The sequence below is a fragment of the Protopterus annectens genome, chromosome 3.part0 (assembly GCF_019279795.1).
Source record: "Protopterus annectens isolate FY-2018-M chromosome 3.part0, PAN1.0, whole genome shotgun sequence".
Taxonomy (NCBI): Eukaryota; Metazoa; Chordata; order Ceratodontiformes; family Protopteridae; genus Protopterus; species Protopterus annectens.
In genome coordinates, this window is record NC_056731.1 from 935,784,303 (window position 1) to 935,799,892 (window position 15,590).

The 15,590-nt window shown below is 47.1% G+C and overlaps 1 protein-coding gene across 1 annotated transcript in view; it reads right to left on the reverse strand.

Moving 5' to 3' along the window:
- Positions 1–15,590, reverse strand: part of NUP153 (nucleoporin 153) — a gene marked incomplete in the record, with an annotated part of 2,476,866 nt that overhangs the window by 1,956,180 nt on the left and 505,096 nt on the right.

Genomic DNA, 15,590 nt, shown 5'->3' on the forward strand with positions numbered 1-15,590 from the left:
GACAGAACGGTTGAGCTTGCTGAGATCCAAGATGGGCCTCATGTCCCCGGTCTTTTTTGGCACCAAAAAGAATCTTGAGTAAGTCCCTAATCCGGTCTGGTCTTCGGGGACCGGTTGGATGACTCCTTTTTGAAGCAGCTTTGAAATTCCGATGGCTGCGAAATCCCGTTGACTGGGTGGTGGGTACGGGATTTTTCGGGATGGTGGGGGGGCTGAGAAAAGGGGATGTTGTAACCTCCGGCAATGATTCGGAGCACCCATTGGTCCTGAGTGATATTCTCCCAGGCCTTTAGGTGCCTCGAAAAACGATCCCCGACTGGCTCCGGAGCAGCACAGTCGGGCAATCCTTCAGGGATGCTGGAAGGTTGAGGAGCCACGAAAGGACACGCGGTCTCCAGTGTTGCGGGGGCCTCTGCCGCCTCTGGGACGGCGTCTTCCTGAAAAATTTTCCCCTCCTCTGCCTCTAGAAGGGGGATCATCCTGCTGTGAGGGGTAAGTCTTCTGAGATTTGCAGAACCACATTTTCCCCCCTCTTCTAGCCTTGGGATAAGGCCGGGAGGGAGTGGAAAACCGTGCCCCTACGGCAGTCAAAGTCTTACCCTCTTGTTCACAGCGGGTCAAGGTGTCCTTTACCTTGGGTCCAAACAAGGAGGACCCATCAAAGGGAGCGTCGGCAAAGGAAGACTTGAAGGCCTCCGCAAAATGACACAGGCGGAGCCAGGCTTGTCTCCGTAGAGCAACACCTGTACCCGCCACTCTACTCGCCCCTTCGGCCGCATATGAAATGAGCCTCATGGACGAGTTCGATATTGATGATAGAGTAGCCAACAGAGCTAACCGTAGAGAGTATCTGAAAGTTCCTTGACCAGATCCCTCTGAAGTCTGGTGAAGTGCGTAAGGTAATTCAGAGACCTTAAGGTAAAGGCTGCTGAAGTAAGGGTGCGTTTCCCGTACCGATCCATACTCCTGGACTCTTTATTAGGAGGATGGACGGACGTCGAAGCCTCTGCCACATCTTGCTGGGTAGCAGATGCCACCACCAGGGCATCTACGGTCACACCTTTAGATAAGAATTCCTTTTCAGGGGGGGCTGACAGAAATTTATTCGGGCGAGCTGGCACTGGTTCCACAGAATCCAGGTGCTCCCACGCCCTTTGAGAGAGCAAATCCAGGAGCTCATTGAAGGGCGGAGACACCCAGGAGGCGGAAGGCTGAGCCCCGAAGGCCTTGAGGAATACCGACTCCTCAGCGGAAGGGGGTTTGGACTGCCAGTCGCCTCGTTGCTTGAGGATTTCTAAGATGTCCACAAAGGAGACATCATCCGAGGACGACTTGGGGGACCCCTCCACATCATCGTGGTCGGTGTCCGACGTGAGAGACTCATCAGGCGAGTCGACGTGCTTCCTCTTACACTGTCTCTTCCTGGGAGGTTCCTCCGAAGAAGCCTCGGAAGGACCCCCAGGAAGGGAGGAATCCCCAATGGGGGTGACCTCAGGCCCCAGGGCTCCGCTGTCTTGAGACAGGGGGACAACAAAGGAACAAGTCTCCGCGCCAAGGGAAGGTGCCAGAGAGATGGTGGAGGTAGCCAAGGAAGATTTGGCCAAAGCAGTCCTCATGGCCCTGAAGGCCGGACCCGAGTCCTGGGAAGGTCCGACCCCCGAGGCCACAACAGTAGACAGCACTCCCACAGCCGACGCACCGAGAGGGAGGCTCGGAACCGAAAGCATCGGACCCGAAGCGTCACCCCCGGGGCCGACCGAGGAGGTCCGTGTACCGAACTCCGATCCGAAGGTCGGGGTTGGAGTAAGGGTCGGAGCCGACCAGAGAACCTCCACTGCCTCCACCAGCACCGACTCCAACGGTGCCGAGGCTGTTGGAGGAGGAACCAGTACAACAGGGTGGACAATCGGCTCCGGAGCCGACTGGGCTGGAGCAGAGACTAACTTTTGGAAAACTGGAGACTGGAACAGCCTTTGAAGCACCCTGTCTATATCCGAATCGGACATCCTCGAAGATCGAAAAGAAACCGATCGGGCCCGGGTTGAATTCTCCACCGGTTCCGAAGGACTGGGGGACCGGCTCCGAATAGTCTCAAGCAGTATCGGCGCCGAGGGAGATTCCATCAGCACAGCAATTTCCCTCGGAGCCGACGGGGACTTCGGCGCCGAGGTAGAAGAGTCTGAGCGAGCGACCTTTCTCGGCTCCGAAACCAATGGAGCCGAAGAAGGTGACCCTCCTCTCGATGCTCGAGCACTCGTCTCCGAAGACAAAGGAGTCGAAGCTGGAGGCATCGAGGTAGACCGTTCCGACCTCGGCTCCGAAGTCAGTGGAGCCGACTGAGAAGCCTGCCTTGATTTCTTTGCTGTCGGCTCCGACGGACTGGTCGGAGCCGAAGACTTCTTCTTCCTGGAGGGAGAGGGGGAAGAAGATAAAGCCTCTTCAAAAGAAGGGGTGATGAGCCCTTTTAATATCAATTTGTTTTTCCTCTCTTGGAGGACACGAGAAGAAAAAGCATGGCATACACTACACAACTCTTGAAGGTGTTTAGGGCCTAGGCAATAAACACATAGAGAGTGGTCATCCGTGATTGACATCTTGTACCCACACTTGGTACATTTTTTAAAACCCGAAGGCCTATGCTCCTTTGACATCTCTACAAGGAAACACATTACCAAAACAGACTAGGACAAAAACTACCACAGAGAAACCAATCCCTCTAACTTAAACAGGATAGGCCCACAGGCAAAAACTTTAACACAGCTCTGCAGAGCGCGAGGGCAAGGCCCCTCTAACTGAAACGGGACCTTGTCGTTAGAGAAAAAATATATCTACTACACAAATATACTAAGCACACAAGGATATAACACAGTATGAAGTAGAGCGCGAGGAAACCCCTACTGATAAAGCGGGAACCTAGCGCTAACAAAATTCGCACACAAACTTTCACAAAACCCACTTAGACACAACAAGTAGCTGTTAAAACAGCTTTTGGTTGAAAAATTAGAAAATTTCTGACAGAAAATCAGTCAGTAAAAGGTACTTAGCCCAGCCAAGTCGAGACCACGTCTATTGCTATCAAGCGGCAAACGAGATCTGGGGAAGAAGTGGTGGTGCATCCTGGGATATAGAATAGCTCAGCCAATTAGAGACTTCGCTCTATAGTATAGCGTGCCGAGTCGGAGCCGAGGATCGGCTCCGAACCCATCAGTACAGAATGTACGCAAGATAGGATCACATAACATCAAGTTTTTCTAGAACAAAATTGAGGTCCCAAGTTGGTGTTGGTGCTCTCCTGGGAGGCCTAATGTTTTTGGCCCCTCTGAGAAACTGCCTTAGAAGTGGATGTGAAAATAAGGGAGGATCATAGTTTTAGTGAGCTGAAATAGCTGAGGCGTGGATTTTAATAGATGAAAAAGAAAGTCATTTGTGTAACATCTCGGTTAAATATTGTAGTATCTGAGGTATGTCCGGCAGAAGGGTATTTTGGACTTTAGCTTGGTTCCAGGTGCAAAACCTTTTCATTTGTCTGAGTAGGCTTTCCTGGTGCTGGGCCTCCTGACCTCCAGAATAACATCCATAACAGCTTGTGAAAGAGGAGCTGGCTGGTTGCTTAGGAGATTTGCCATGCAGCCAAATTTAAGGTTTTGAGCTGGCTGTGTAGAATCTGACTGTCTTGCTGTGTGAGCAGATGAGAAATTTGTGGTGGGCCCTGGGCCATATTCCTTAATAGTGGGTACCATTGCTGGCGTGGCCAGTCTGGGGCAATGAGTATCATTCGGGGTCTCTCCATCCTGACTTTCAGCAGCACCTTTGTGAGAAGGGACAATGGAGGGAAAGCATATACTGACAGCATTTTCCAACTGAATGAGAGTGCGTCCACTTTCCAAGCTTGATGGTGAAATGTCCTGGTGCAAAATTTTGTTAGCTGATAGTTTTGGGGGCTGGCAAACAGGTCTATGTCTGGGTGTCCCCATTTTTGAGTTATCATTGCAAATACTTGTGGATCCAGTTTCCACTTGTGGGGATCCATGATGTTTCTGCTTAGGTCGTCTGCCAATGTGTTCTTTTTTCCTGGCAGGAATTGAGCTTGTAATTGTACTTGGTAAGCCAGTGCTGTGTTCCACAAGGTCATTGCTTGCCTACATAGAGGGTAGGAGTGTGTACCCCCTTGTTTGTTTATGTACCACATTACTGTGGTGTTGTCTGTCCTTATTATAAGCTGTCCTGGATGTAAGAGGTCCTTGAAGGCTGTCAGGGCATTCTGTACAGCTAGCATTTCTTTTTGATTGATGTGCAGATTTCTTTGATCTGCAGTCCATATGCCTTGCACGCACCGTCCTGCCATGTGTGTCCCCCCAGGCATAGTCCGATGCATCTGTTGTCATAGTTTGCCTGGCTGGGGGTAAGGTGAAAGGCTGACCCTTGCTGAGGTGACATGCCTGTAACCACCATAGAAACTCCTGTTGAAGGCAGGGAATGAGAGGTATTGTTTCCAAGCTGTGGCCGTGTTGAGTCCATACGCTTTTTAGGTACCATTGTAATTTCCTCATATGCAGTTTTGCAAATGGTATTAGTAGTATGCAAGATGCCATAAAGCCCAAGGCCTGCAGAATTTTTCTTGCACGGAGTTGGGTCTTTGTTGCTATTGTTCTGAAGTATTGAGTTAGCTGTAGTTGTTTGTCTGGCGTCAGGTAAACCATCTGGGCCGTTGTATTCAAGCTGGCACCCAGGAATGTCATATTTTGTGAGGGCACTAGTTTTGATTTCTTTTCGTTTACTGTGTACCCTAGGCAACTTAGAAGATGTTTTACAAAAGCCAGATGATGTAAGAGAGTGTGTCCTTGCTTTCTGCTTAGATGAGGCAGTCTTCCAGGTATGGGTATATTTGAATTCCTCTTTGTCTGCAGTATGCAATTACTGGTGCCAGGCATTTTGTGAAGACCCTGGGCGCAGTAGATAAGCCAAAGGGCAGTGCAGAGAATTGGTAACGGGTTGAACCTGCAATGAAGCGGAGGTATCTTCTGCAATTTTGTCTGATAGGGACATGCAGGTATGCCTCCTTGAGGTCCAACGTTACTAGCCAAGCTTTCTTGTCCAACATGGGAAGAAGCTGCTGTAGCGTTAGCATCTTGAATTTGGGTACTTGCAAGAAGGTGTTTAGACTTGAAAGGTCCAGAATGGGACTCCAAGCATTGTCCTTTCTGGGGACTAGAAAGAGCCTCGAGTAAAATCCTTGGCCTTGCTCCTGTGTAGGTACCGGTTGAATGGCTCTCAAGTCCATGAGAGCTGCAATTTGTTTTTGTGCCTCTGCCCACTGATTTTGTGGCAGGTTTGGCATGCTTTTTATCCTTGGCAAGGTGTGGAAATGGAATCTGTATCCTTGTGAGATAATGTCTAGGACCCATTTGTCCTTGTGACAATGCGCCAGTTGTCTGCAAAAAGTGCTAGTTTTCCTCCCAAGGGAGCTGCCAAGAGAGATTTGTTTGGCAGTTTGAGGTTTAAGTCATTGTGTTTGCCTTCTAGTAGTTTGGGACCAGTCTTCTCCTCCCTTCTGTGTTGCAGTGCCCCATTGGCAAGGTTTGTAAGGGATTTGTGCTTGTCCTCTGCCCCTTGGGCGCCTGTATTTACCCCTCTGTGGTCTGTCAGAAGCTGGAAAGGACCAATTTTTGTTGGCCAATTTCTGCTGAAGCGTGGGGGCTGTACCTGTAAGAAATCTTTGACCGTCTGCATAGATTTTGCCTTATCCTCCATTTTCTTTAAAACCTCTTCTGCTTTAACCCCAAATAAGACATCCTGCTGTAAGGATGCATCTAGTATCTTTGCTTTAACATGATCAGGCAGAGTTTGTTCCTTTAACCAAGCATGCCTACGTATAACAGACTCAGTAACAGCTGCTCTACAGGAAGCTTCCAAGGAATCAAATCCACATTGCAAAGTATGCTTGCCCACCTGTTCAGCTGCATGCAACAGATCCTGCATTTCCTTGAATTCAGACTGTTGAAGGTGCGTGCTCATCTTTTGTTTTATTTGAGACATTAGGAATTGCTGGTATTTAAGCATGTGAAATTGACAATTTAGTGCTCTCATAGCCAGAGTAGCTGAAGTGAAAAAGTACAGTTTTGTACCTACCATAAATGTAGATGTCCGAGAGGTATGCATCTGCAGTCCTAACAAATGGGTTGTCCTGTCGGTCGGCCGGACTCCAAAGTCTGGGTCTGGCCTCGGCTGATGTCGCACTTCACCCGACGTCATAGCTGCTGTTTATTGGGTATAAAAGGCATCAGCCGACGCCATCTTCCTCAGTGTTTCTTGCCCCAGATGCCAGGTGCCCTCTAGGAAGGCTAAATTTGGATAATGCAAATGGTTCCAAACAGTAGAGAGCAAACAAAATAAGCGTGTATATACATATATACAAACAAATACACCATAATAGATTCCCCCAGCTAGCTATAAGATGGGCAGATACCCTAGGAGTACCACAGAGGGGAAGGAGGGTGGGTAATCCTGACTGCAGATGCATACCTCTCGGACATCTACATTTATGATAGGTACAAAACTGTACTATGTCCTTCAAGGATGCATCTGCAGTCCTAACAAATGGGTAGAATACCATAGCCAAACTGGGGGTGGAGGCACTAAGATGCTTATGGTGTAGCTAAGATCCCTTGCAAAACAGCAGTTGCAAAACCTGCTCGGGATCTGGAGTATAAAGGTAGATTATAATGCTTGGCAAATGTATGCACGGAGCTCCAAGTAGCAGCTTCTAAAATGTCTTTGGTAGCCACTCCTCATAGGAAAGCTGTAGTAGTGGCTGTAGCTCTTGTGGAGTGAGGTCTGATGTTTTCTGGAGTTGTCTTTCCATGAAATGAGTAACAAAATCTAATGCAATTTCCTATCCATTTTGAGATTGTCTGTTTTGAAATTGCTTTTCCTTCCATTCCTGTTGCATACGCTACCAGAAGCTGGTCAGTCTTTCTGTTGGTTTTGGTTCTGTCCAGATAATAGCGCAATTGCCTGTGCACATCCAATGTATGTAATAGTCTCTCCCCCCTGTTCTGTGGGTTGGGGAAGAATGTTGGCAGGTGGATTGATTGGTTCAATGATACCCTTGGAGACCACTTTTGGCATAAAAGTAGGATTAGTTCTCAAGGACACACTATCCTGATGGAAGTTAAGGAAGGGCTGTACTGCCATTAATGCCTGTAGTTCAGAAACCCTTCTTGCTGAAGTGATTGCAAGCAGGAAAGCAGTTTTCCAAGATAAGAACTGTAATTCTGCTGTTGCTGCTGGTTCGAAAGGGGGAAGTGTTAACTTTTCCAGCACAAAGTTAAGGTCCCATGTAGGCAAAGGTGGCTTCCTTGGAGGCTTTACATTTTTAATTCCTCTCAGAAACTGCCTGAGTAGAGGATGAGAGAAGACTGGAGGATCCATGTTGTATTCTGCTGAAATTGCTGATGCATGAATCTTAATGGAGGAGTAAGACAGTCCATTGTGGAAAAGTTCTGCTAAGTATTCCAGGATGTTAGCTATGTTTGCTAGTGATACATTTTCTCCTTTTGCTGTACTCCAAATGAGGTATCTTTTCCATTTGGCTGAATAAGTTTTCCTTGTGGAGAGTCTGCAAGCCTCCAGGATAATGTCTTTAACCCTCTGAGATAAGTCTGGGTTATTTTGCTTTATGTAATATTCCAAGCAGCTAGCTGCAGTGTTTTCAAGTTTGGATGTAGGATTTTGTAGTTGTTCTGTGTTAGCAGTAAAGGAACCAGAGGTAGAGGCCATGCGTGTGTCTGAGACATACTCCTTAGTAGCGGGTACCAATGCTGCCTCGGCCAGTCTGGAGCTATCAGGATGATCCTTGGGTGATCTTCTTTGATCTTCAGTAGCACTTTGTGCATCAAGGGAAGAGGTGGGAATGCATATGCTGTCATGTTTTCCCAACTGAAGGATAGGGAGTCCACCTTCCAAGCAAGAGGGTGGTATGTCCTTGTGCAGAATTTCCTCAATTGGTGGTTGTGCGGGGATGCGAACAGGTCTATTTCTGGTAGTCCCCATTTCTTTGTAATGGTTTTGAAGATGTCTGGATGCAGCATCCATTCGTGGGCATCCGTGGTAGTTCTGCTTAAGGTGTCTGCTAGTACATTTTCTTTTCCTGGCACAAATTTGGCCTGGAGTTGAATGTTGTGGTTCAGGGCCACATTCCACAGGTCCATTGCCATCCGGCATAGAGGATATGAGTGTGTGCCTCCCTGTTTGTTCATATACCACATGACTGTGGTGTTGTCCGTCCTTATCAGTAAATGACCTTGTTGAAGAGAAGGTCTGAATGTCTGTAGTGCCTGTTTCACTGCCAGCATCTCTTTTTGGTTGATATGCAGGCTCAGCTGGTCTTGTGTCCATAGGCCTTGTATACACTTGTCCACCATGTGCGCCCCCCAGCCTAGGTCTGAGGCATCCGTGGTGATAGTCTGGCTTGGGAGGGGTTTGTGGAAGGGCAGACCTCTGTTCAGCTGACAGGCCTGAGCCCACCACCGGAATTCTTGTTTCAGGCATGGAATTATTGGAATCTGGGCTTCTAGACTGTGCTTGTGCTGAGACCATAAATTCCATAGGTACCAGTGCAACTTCCTCATATGTAGCCTGGCATGTGGAATCAATATTATGCAGGATACCATGTATCCGAGGGCTTGCAGGACTTTCCTGGCTGAAAGCTGGTTCTGCGTTGTTAATGCCATGAAATAGAGTGGTAGTTGTTTTTGCTTTTCCGCTGTGAGAAATGACATTTGCTTTGATGTGTCCAGTTCTGCACCCAAGAATGTTATCCTTTGGGATGGTACCAGCCTTGACTTTTTCATGTTGACTGTGTATCCCAGGGCTTGCAGTAGTTGTATAACCTTTTCCAAATCGTTTGTTAATTTGATCTTGTTGTCCGCTTGTATCAGGCAGTCGTCCAGGTATGGGTAAATTTGAATTCCCTGGAGCCTGCAATGAGCAATTACTGATGCCAGGCATTTCGTGAATACTCTGGGTGCAGTAGATAAGCCAAAGGGCAATGCTGAGAATTGATAATGCTCTGATCCTGCAAGAAATCTGAGGTATCTTCTGCAATCTGGTCGTACAGGGACGTGCAGGTATGCCTCCTTGAGATCTAGAGTCACCAGCCAAGACTCCTTGCCCAGCATGGGAAGAAGTTGCTGTAGGGTCAGCATTTTGAATTTTGGAACAATGAGATATGTATTCAGAGCGGACAGGTCTAGAATAGGTCTCCATTGGTTTTCTTTCCTTGGAACCAGGAAGAGTCTGGAGTAAAATCCTTGCCCTTGTTCCATAGACGGTACCTTTTCTATAGCTCTCATCCTTAGTAGGTGGTTGATTTGTGCTAGAGCATTTGTTTTTTGATTTGGTGGTAGGTTTGGCATTCCTCTCTTTTTTGGTAGAGTGTGGAAGTGAAACCTGTAGCCTTTGTCTATTGTCTGTAAAATCCATTTGTCTCCTGTAATGTAATGCCAGTTTACGGAAAATAAGGCAAGCTTTCCGCCTAAGGGTGCTTGCAGTTGTTCCCTGGTAGGCGGTATCAGAGTCAAGTCATTGTGTCTGTCCTGTTGGAGTGGTCGTAGCTGGATCTGTGGCAGTACCTCTCTGATTGTTGGGCTGCCACTGACATCCCCTGTAGGCACCTCTGGATTGACCTCTGCCTCTTGGGCGCCTATTTCTGCCTCTCTGTGCTCTGGAGGTATCTGGAAAGGACCAATTCTTCGAAGGCCAGTTTCTACTAAACCTCGGAGGCTGGACCTGTAAGAAATCCTTGACTGTTTGGACAGATTTTGCTTTTTCTTCCACCTTTTTTAGCACTTGCTGTGCACGGGAACCAAACAAACTTTGTTTCTCCATGGGAGCATCTAGAAGCTTTGACTTTACATGGTCTGGTAGGGATTGCTCTTTTAACCAGGCATGCCTTCTAATCACTGTTCCAGTCATAGCTGATCTGAAGGAAGCCTCCAGTGCATCATAGCCGCATTTTAAGGAATGATTACTGACCTGCTGAGTGTTATGTACCAAATCCTGAAGGGACTTACGGTCTATAGGTTCAGGAGAGGACAGTTTTTTATTTAGCTGGTCTAACAAAAATTCCTGATACTGAATCATGTGGAATTGACAGTTTAAGGCCCTAGCCGAAAGAGTAGCAGAAGTATAAACTTTTTTACCCCATCTCTCTAATGCTCTAGATTCTCTTTCAGAGGGGAGGGTTTTTTTGGCAGAGGCAGCTGCTACAGCTTTGGGGCCCTGTTAAATGGTTTCAGGATCTGCAATAGGAGCCTTATACAAGTGAAAATGTGTGTCTGGGACCCTGTAATATCTGTCGGGCTTGGCAGGGGCCGGGGGAATAGAGTCAGGGGCAGTATAAGCATCATCAACAACTGTGAGTACTGGAGGAATGGCTAAAGGCCTATGCTGTGGTAAATGTAAGAAGGTCCTAAGCCTTTTCCTTGAATCTGAAAAATCCTGGCCCTGCCATTGAAAATGCTCTCTCATAGCATGTAAAGTTTCCCCAAAAGAAAATTCCTCTGGAGGAGAGGCAGAAGGAATGGAATCTTCTGCATCGGAATCCTCATAAGGAGAATATGGGCCTTCTGGAGGACCTGTGTTGTCAGAATCATCTGAGGAATAGTCTGTAGAAACAGGATCCGGGGGCTCTGCTCTAGACCTCTTCTCTGGAGGGGGTTGAGAGGCCCTGTCTGGGTGAGGTTGGGAACCCCTGATCAAAGAAATGAGATCCTCAGCCAAGCTGAGCATTTGAGAACTGGAGGTAGGCCTGTGTGAGGGGGTTTTAGCAGGCAAGGCCTTTGAAGATTTAGCTGCTTTAGCCCTAGAAAAAGCCTTGATAGACATAGATGCAGGGGGCCTAGCAGCTCCACATGCAGGAGTAGATATGTCTAAAGGAATAGTATCAGATAAATCCTGGGAGCCTGCTACAGCAGGGGTAAGTTCAGTAGCGGATTCAGCCATGCTGTGAGAGGCCTCGGCTATTGGAGGCAAGCTTTCGGCCGAAGGAAGAACAGAGGACTCTATTTCGGCCGAAACCGCAGACCGCGAGTGTCGGTCCTTTTCCTTACGCTTTTTAGCTAATTGTGAAGTCGGAGTCTCCGACGGCATTTTGTAAGCAAAAGCGGGACCAAAAAACTCCTCTGCAAACTCCGACCGACGTCTAAGTGTCCGTCGGTTGAAGGAAGCACAGGCTAGACAAGCTGATACGTCGTGGTCTGGGCCTAAGCAAGGAAGGCAGTAAGAGTGGAAATCCTTATGAGGTATTTGTTTCCCACAAGTTAAACAATTTACTTTTTCTGACATCGGCTGAGGCAAGAAAGAGTCCCCAATGGGGTACTTATCTTTTTAGAAGTCTTCGGTAGTAGTAATCTCTGGATCTGACCGACCGGCACTTGCGAACAGCTTCTGCTTCGGGCACCGCGCGGCAAGAAAGACTGGGGAAGATGGCATCGGCTGATGCCTTTATACCCAATAAACAGCAGCTATGACGTCGGGTGAAGTGCGACATCAGCCAAGGCCAGACCCAGACCCAGACTTTGGAATCCGGCCGACCAGAGGGCTGCCTGAGGCAGGACAACCCATTTGTTAGGACTGCAGATGCATCCTTGAAGGACATCCTTCTTCCCCCACCTACCTAGTGCTCTGGAGTCCTTTTCAGAGGGTACAGGATTTTTGGCCATAGAAGCCTTAGCCCCTTTGGGACCCTGGGAGATTGTCTCTGGATCAGCAACAGGGCTTTTTAAAAGGAATTTGTGAGAGTCAGGCACTCTATAGTATCTATCTGGTTTGGCTGGAGCAGGAGGCAGAGAATCTTTATTTAGACTAGATTCTAAATAAACATCATCCACAATGTCTAAAACTGGGGGGATAGCAAGTGGTCTGTGCTGGGGGAGTAAAAGAAACTCTTGGAGCCTTTTCTTTGAGTCGTAGTAGTCCTGTCCTTCCCAGTGGAAATGTTCCCTCATGGTATGTAAGGTTTCCCCAAAGGAATAGTCTTCAGGGGGAGAAGCTGAGGGAATGGAATCTTCAGCATCAGAATCTTCATAAGGGGGAAAGGAGTAATCCTGTTCCTCAGAGGAGCCTGAGGAAATAGACACTTGATCAGAGGAGGCATAATCCTCCTCTTGTCTAGGCCTTTTGTCGGGGGGGGGGGGGGTTGGGAACCCCTGATTAAATAAATCAAATCTTCAGCCATTTTAAGCATCTGTTTCTTAGGCATGGAGCCTTGAACTGGAGAGTGAAGTGCAGTCTTTTTTGGTTTTAGAGGAGTCTTAAGCTTAGCATAACATTTTATGGTGAGAGTTGTCGGTCTGAAGACACCTTCTGAAACCGAAGGTGTTTCTACAGCACCAGCTTCTCCTTCTCCAATGTCGTCGGTAGGGCCTAAAGAAAATGGCTGCGTCGGCCTAGAACTCTCTGCTAGAGAATCCAAAGCGGTCTGGGGTTTCCGATTCTGCGGTAGCCAGGGGCTGCGTAGGCGCCTCACTGAAAAACGGAGGCCTTGGATCTAGGCCATCTGTCTTTATCTTTGCGTTTTTTATGCACGCCGGTAGTCGGTTGCTCCGATGGCATAGTGTAATTAAATTTCCTACCGAAGTAGTGTCGTGCGAAATCAAAGCGTCGCTTTATAGTGCGCTTATTGAGCCTAGCACAAAACCGACAACCAGTGAAGTCGTGGTCTGGGCCTAGGCAAGGTATACAATAAGAATGAAAGTCCTTATGAGGTATTTGCTTCCCACAAGAAATGCAATTGTTAACTTTTTCTGACATCGGACTGAGGCAAGAAAAGGTTCCCAAACAGGGTACTAACTTTGAAGACTTTGGACTGAAACTCAATTCGAAAATCTCAGGTGCTGGCCGACCGGCACTTGCGAACTGCTTCTGCTTCAGGCACTGCACGGCAAGAAAGACTGAAGAAAATGGCGTCGGATGCCTCATATACCCCCGGCGCACTGATGTCAGGGAAGAAGCGACAGCAACCGACGCCGGACCAAGACTTTGGAATTCGGGCCGACTGCAGGACCGCCTGAAGGCAGGATAGGGCCGACTGCAGGACCGCCTGATGGCAGGATAACCCAAGTGTGATGTCTGCAGCAGGGTAACACGATGAACATAGAGCAGGGTCTGTAACAGGAGTCGGCTCCGAGACAGAAGTGGTCGGAGCCAATAAAAATTTTGGCAAGGCCGACGACTTAAGGAGTCTGAGCACCACTCTCTCGATGTCTTCTTCAGAAAAGCTCCTGAAGGATCTGGAGGACAGTGTTGCAGACCTCTCTCTCTGTAATATAGGTGATTTTAAAGTAGGGGAGACCGGTGGAATGTCTGTAGACTGGCTCCAAAAAGGACTGCTGGTGATCGGCACTGAAGCACTGGGTGCCAACACTGCAATGTCAGTGTCCAGAATCTCGATCGGCTCAGAGGACAGTGAAGCCGAAGAGACAGAGACCATCTCCGATTTAGGTAACTTCTGTGGAGGTTCAGAGACAGAAGTTGAGGCTGGAGAAGGCCTTTTGGAGGTCTTGCCCTTATCTTTACTGGAAGAATGTGACCTAGCAGAAGAGGACGAGCTAGCTAGGTCTTCCTCAAAAGAAGGTTTTAACAATCCTTTTAAAATCAACTTATTCTTCCATTCCTGGAGCACTCTAGGACTAAAGGAATGGCAAAAGAGACAAGTCTCTTGAAGATGTATGGCCCCTAAACAGTACACACAGATACTATGTCCATCAGTGATGGACATTTTTTGAGAGCATTTAGTACACTTTTTAAATCCGGACTGTTTATGCTCTTTATGTTCCTTAGACATAATGGCAGTCTCAATAAGCAATTGAAGAGAAAAAGCAACACACTCACTCAACAAGCGAGGAACTAGATACTCAAACAGATCTAGCCCTATTTCTCACAACAAACAAGGGAAGTTTTACTAGGTTCTCTAACAAACGAACCTAGTGTAATGGAAAGGGAAGCAGACTAATACCTCTAAGTAAAATGGTATAGTAAAATGCACACACTCACGGGAACACACAAAAAAAGGCCAACAGGCCCAAAATTTTATAGCAGAAGTGTCAAATCCAGGAAAAAGTCAAGTCCGGTTAAATTGACACAATCTGTTATCACAATAAGGCTAAAAGCAATAAGAAAAGCACTTGACAAGAAGTTAAAAAACTTCTAACAATTAGAATAATAAAGAACTAAATCACTTAGCCACGGCCAACCAAAAGACGCTTCCGACTGAAGACGCGGCAAACGAGATCTGGGGAATGTGCGCATGCATCATGGGATACCTATTAGCCACGAGCCAATCAGAAGTTTTCAGGCTTTCTAACCGGCCGAGTCAGAGCCGAGGATCGGCTCCAAACCCACAAGTTATAATGGAGGCGAGATAGGATTACATAACAAACATTTTGAATACGAATGTCAAATATGACCAAGCACTCTGTCAAAAGTTCTATGTTCCTGACATATTGTCATCAACATTTCATATTCTCAAATATTTGCTTTCCTTCCACAGGCCTACACTGGTCAAAGTCATTAACAGATATTTTGCTAACTTTAAAAAAATAATAATTTGCAATCATGACTTAGAACTGAAATAAGCCTACAGGATGACGCAATCTCAGTCTTTCCCTTATTTTCATATTACCAGTACAACTACCTCTCTCAATGAAAACAAAAAGTAGTACCTGTTACGAGGGCAGGAAACACTGAAAAGTTGCTACTCAAAGTCCTTATTGTTGAGAAAAAGTTTGCATTACTTTCAAGAAGAGAAAAATTGTAAAACATCCTCTTCCTGATTTGCGCACATTACAGATGCATGCTTTCATTGTCATGGCTGCTATCGTGCTGACAAATGGAAAGTGTAAGCAGCAGTTTGGGCTCCAAATTCTACAAAGGGTCTAATAGCAACTTTAAAATTGTGTCCCTATCTTGTGTGGGTTACACTTCACAGATGTGATGTAGTCTTAAGAAAACGCATATCAGAAGACATGAATGGGCTTATGATGAGCTACAGTTGTTTCCTGCATTTCGCATGTAATGGTTTATTTATTTTTTTAACATGTCTGTGTCCACAGTCCCTCGCACGCACCTAGGCACACGTTAACCTCTGCAGTGTCAACATTTCTGCCTCATATTTTTAAACTAGTCCTCACAAATTCATTGGTATCCGGCTCACCCTACGTTCTTACTATCAGACAGTAAATAACAGTGTTCGTTTCTTTTCAGACTTCTTCGCCCTCAAATACACCACAGATTTCCACAAGGGAAGTCTGTGGTGGTGTTACTTTCCAAAAGCATGCTTCTTCTCCAGCTGTGTATGATTTCTGCTATGTTGCATTAGGTTCCTGCCATCTGACTAGTGCTCATCCTTGCTTGATTGAGGCAGTGAACGTGAAAGGCAACATATGGGAAGAATGATGGTAGCTTTGGCAGCTGCTTGCGAGAACGGGCAAGGGCATCACTGCTACATTGTAAATGCATGCAGTGTGTAAGTGTGTAATTGCTGACAAAGTAGCTGCGTCCGTTTACAGCTTACTGTGTTCCTCAGACTT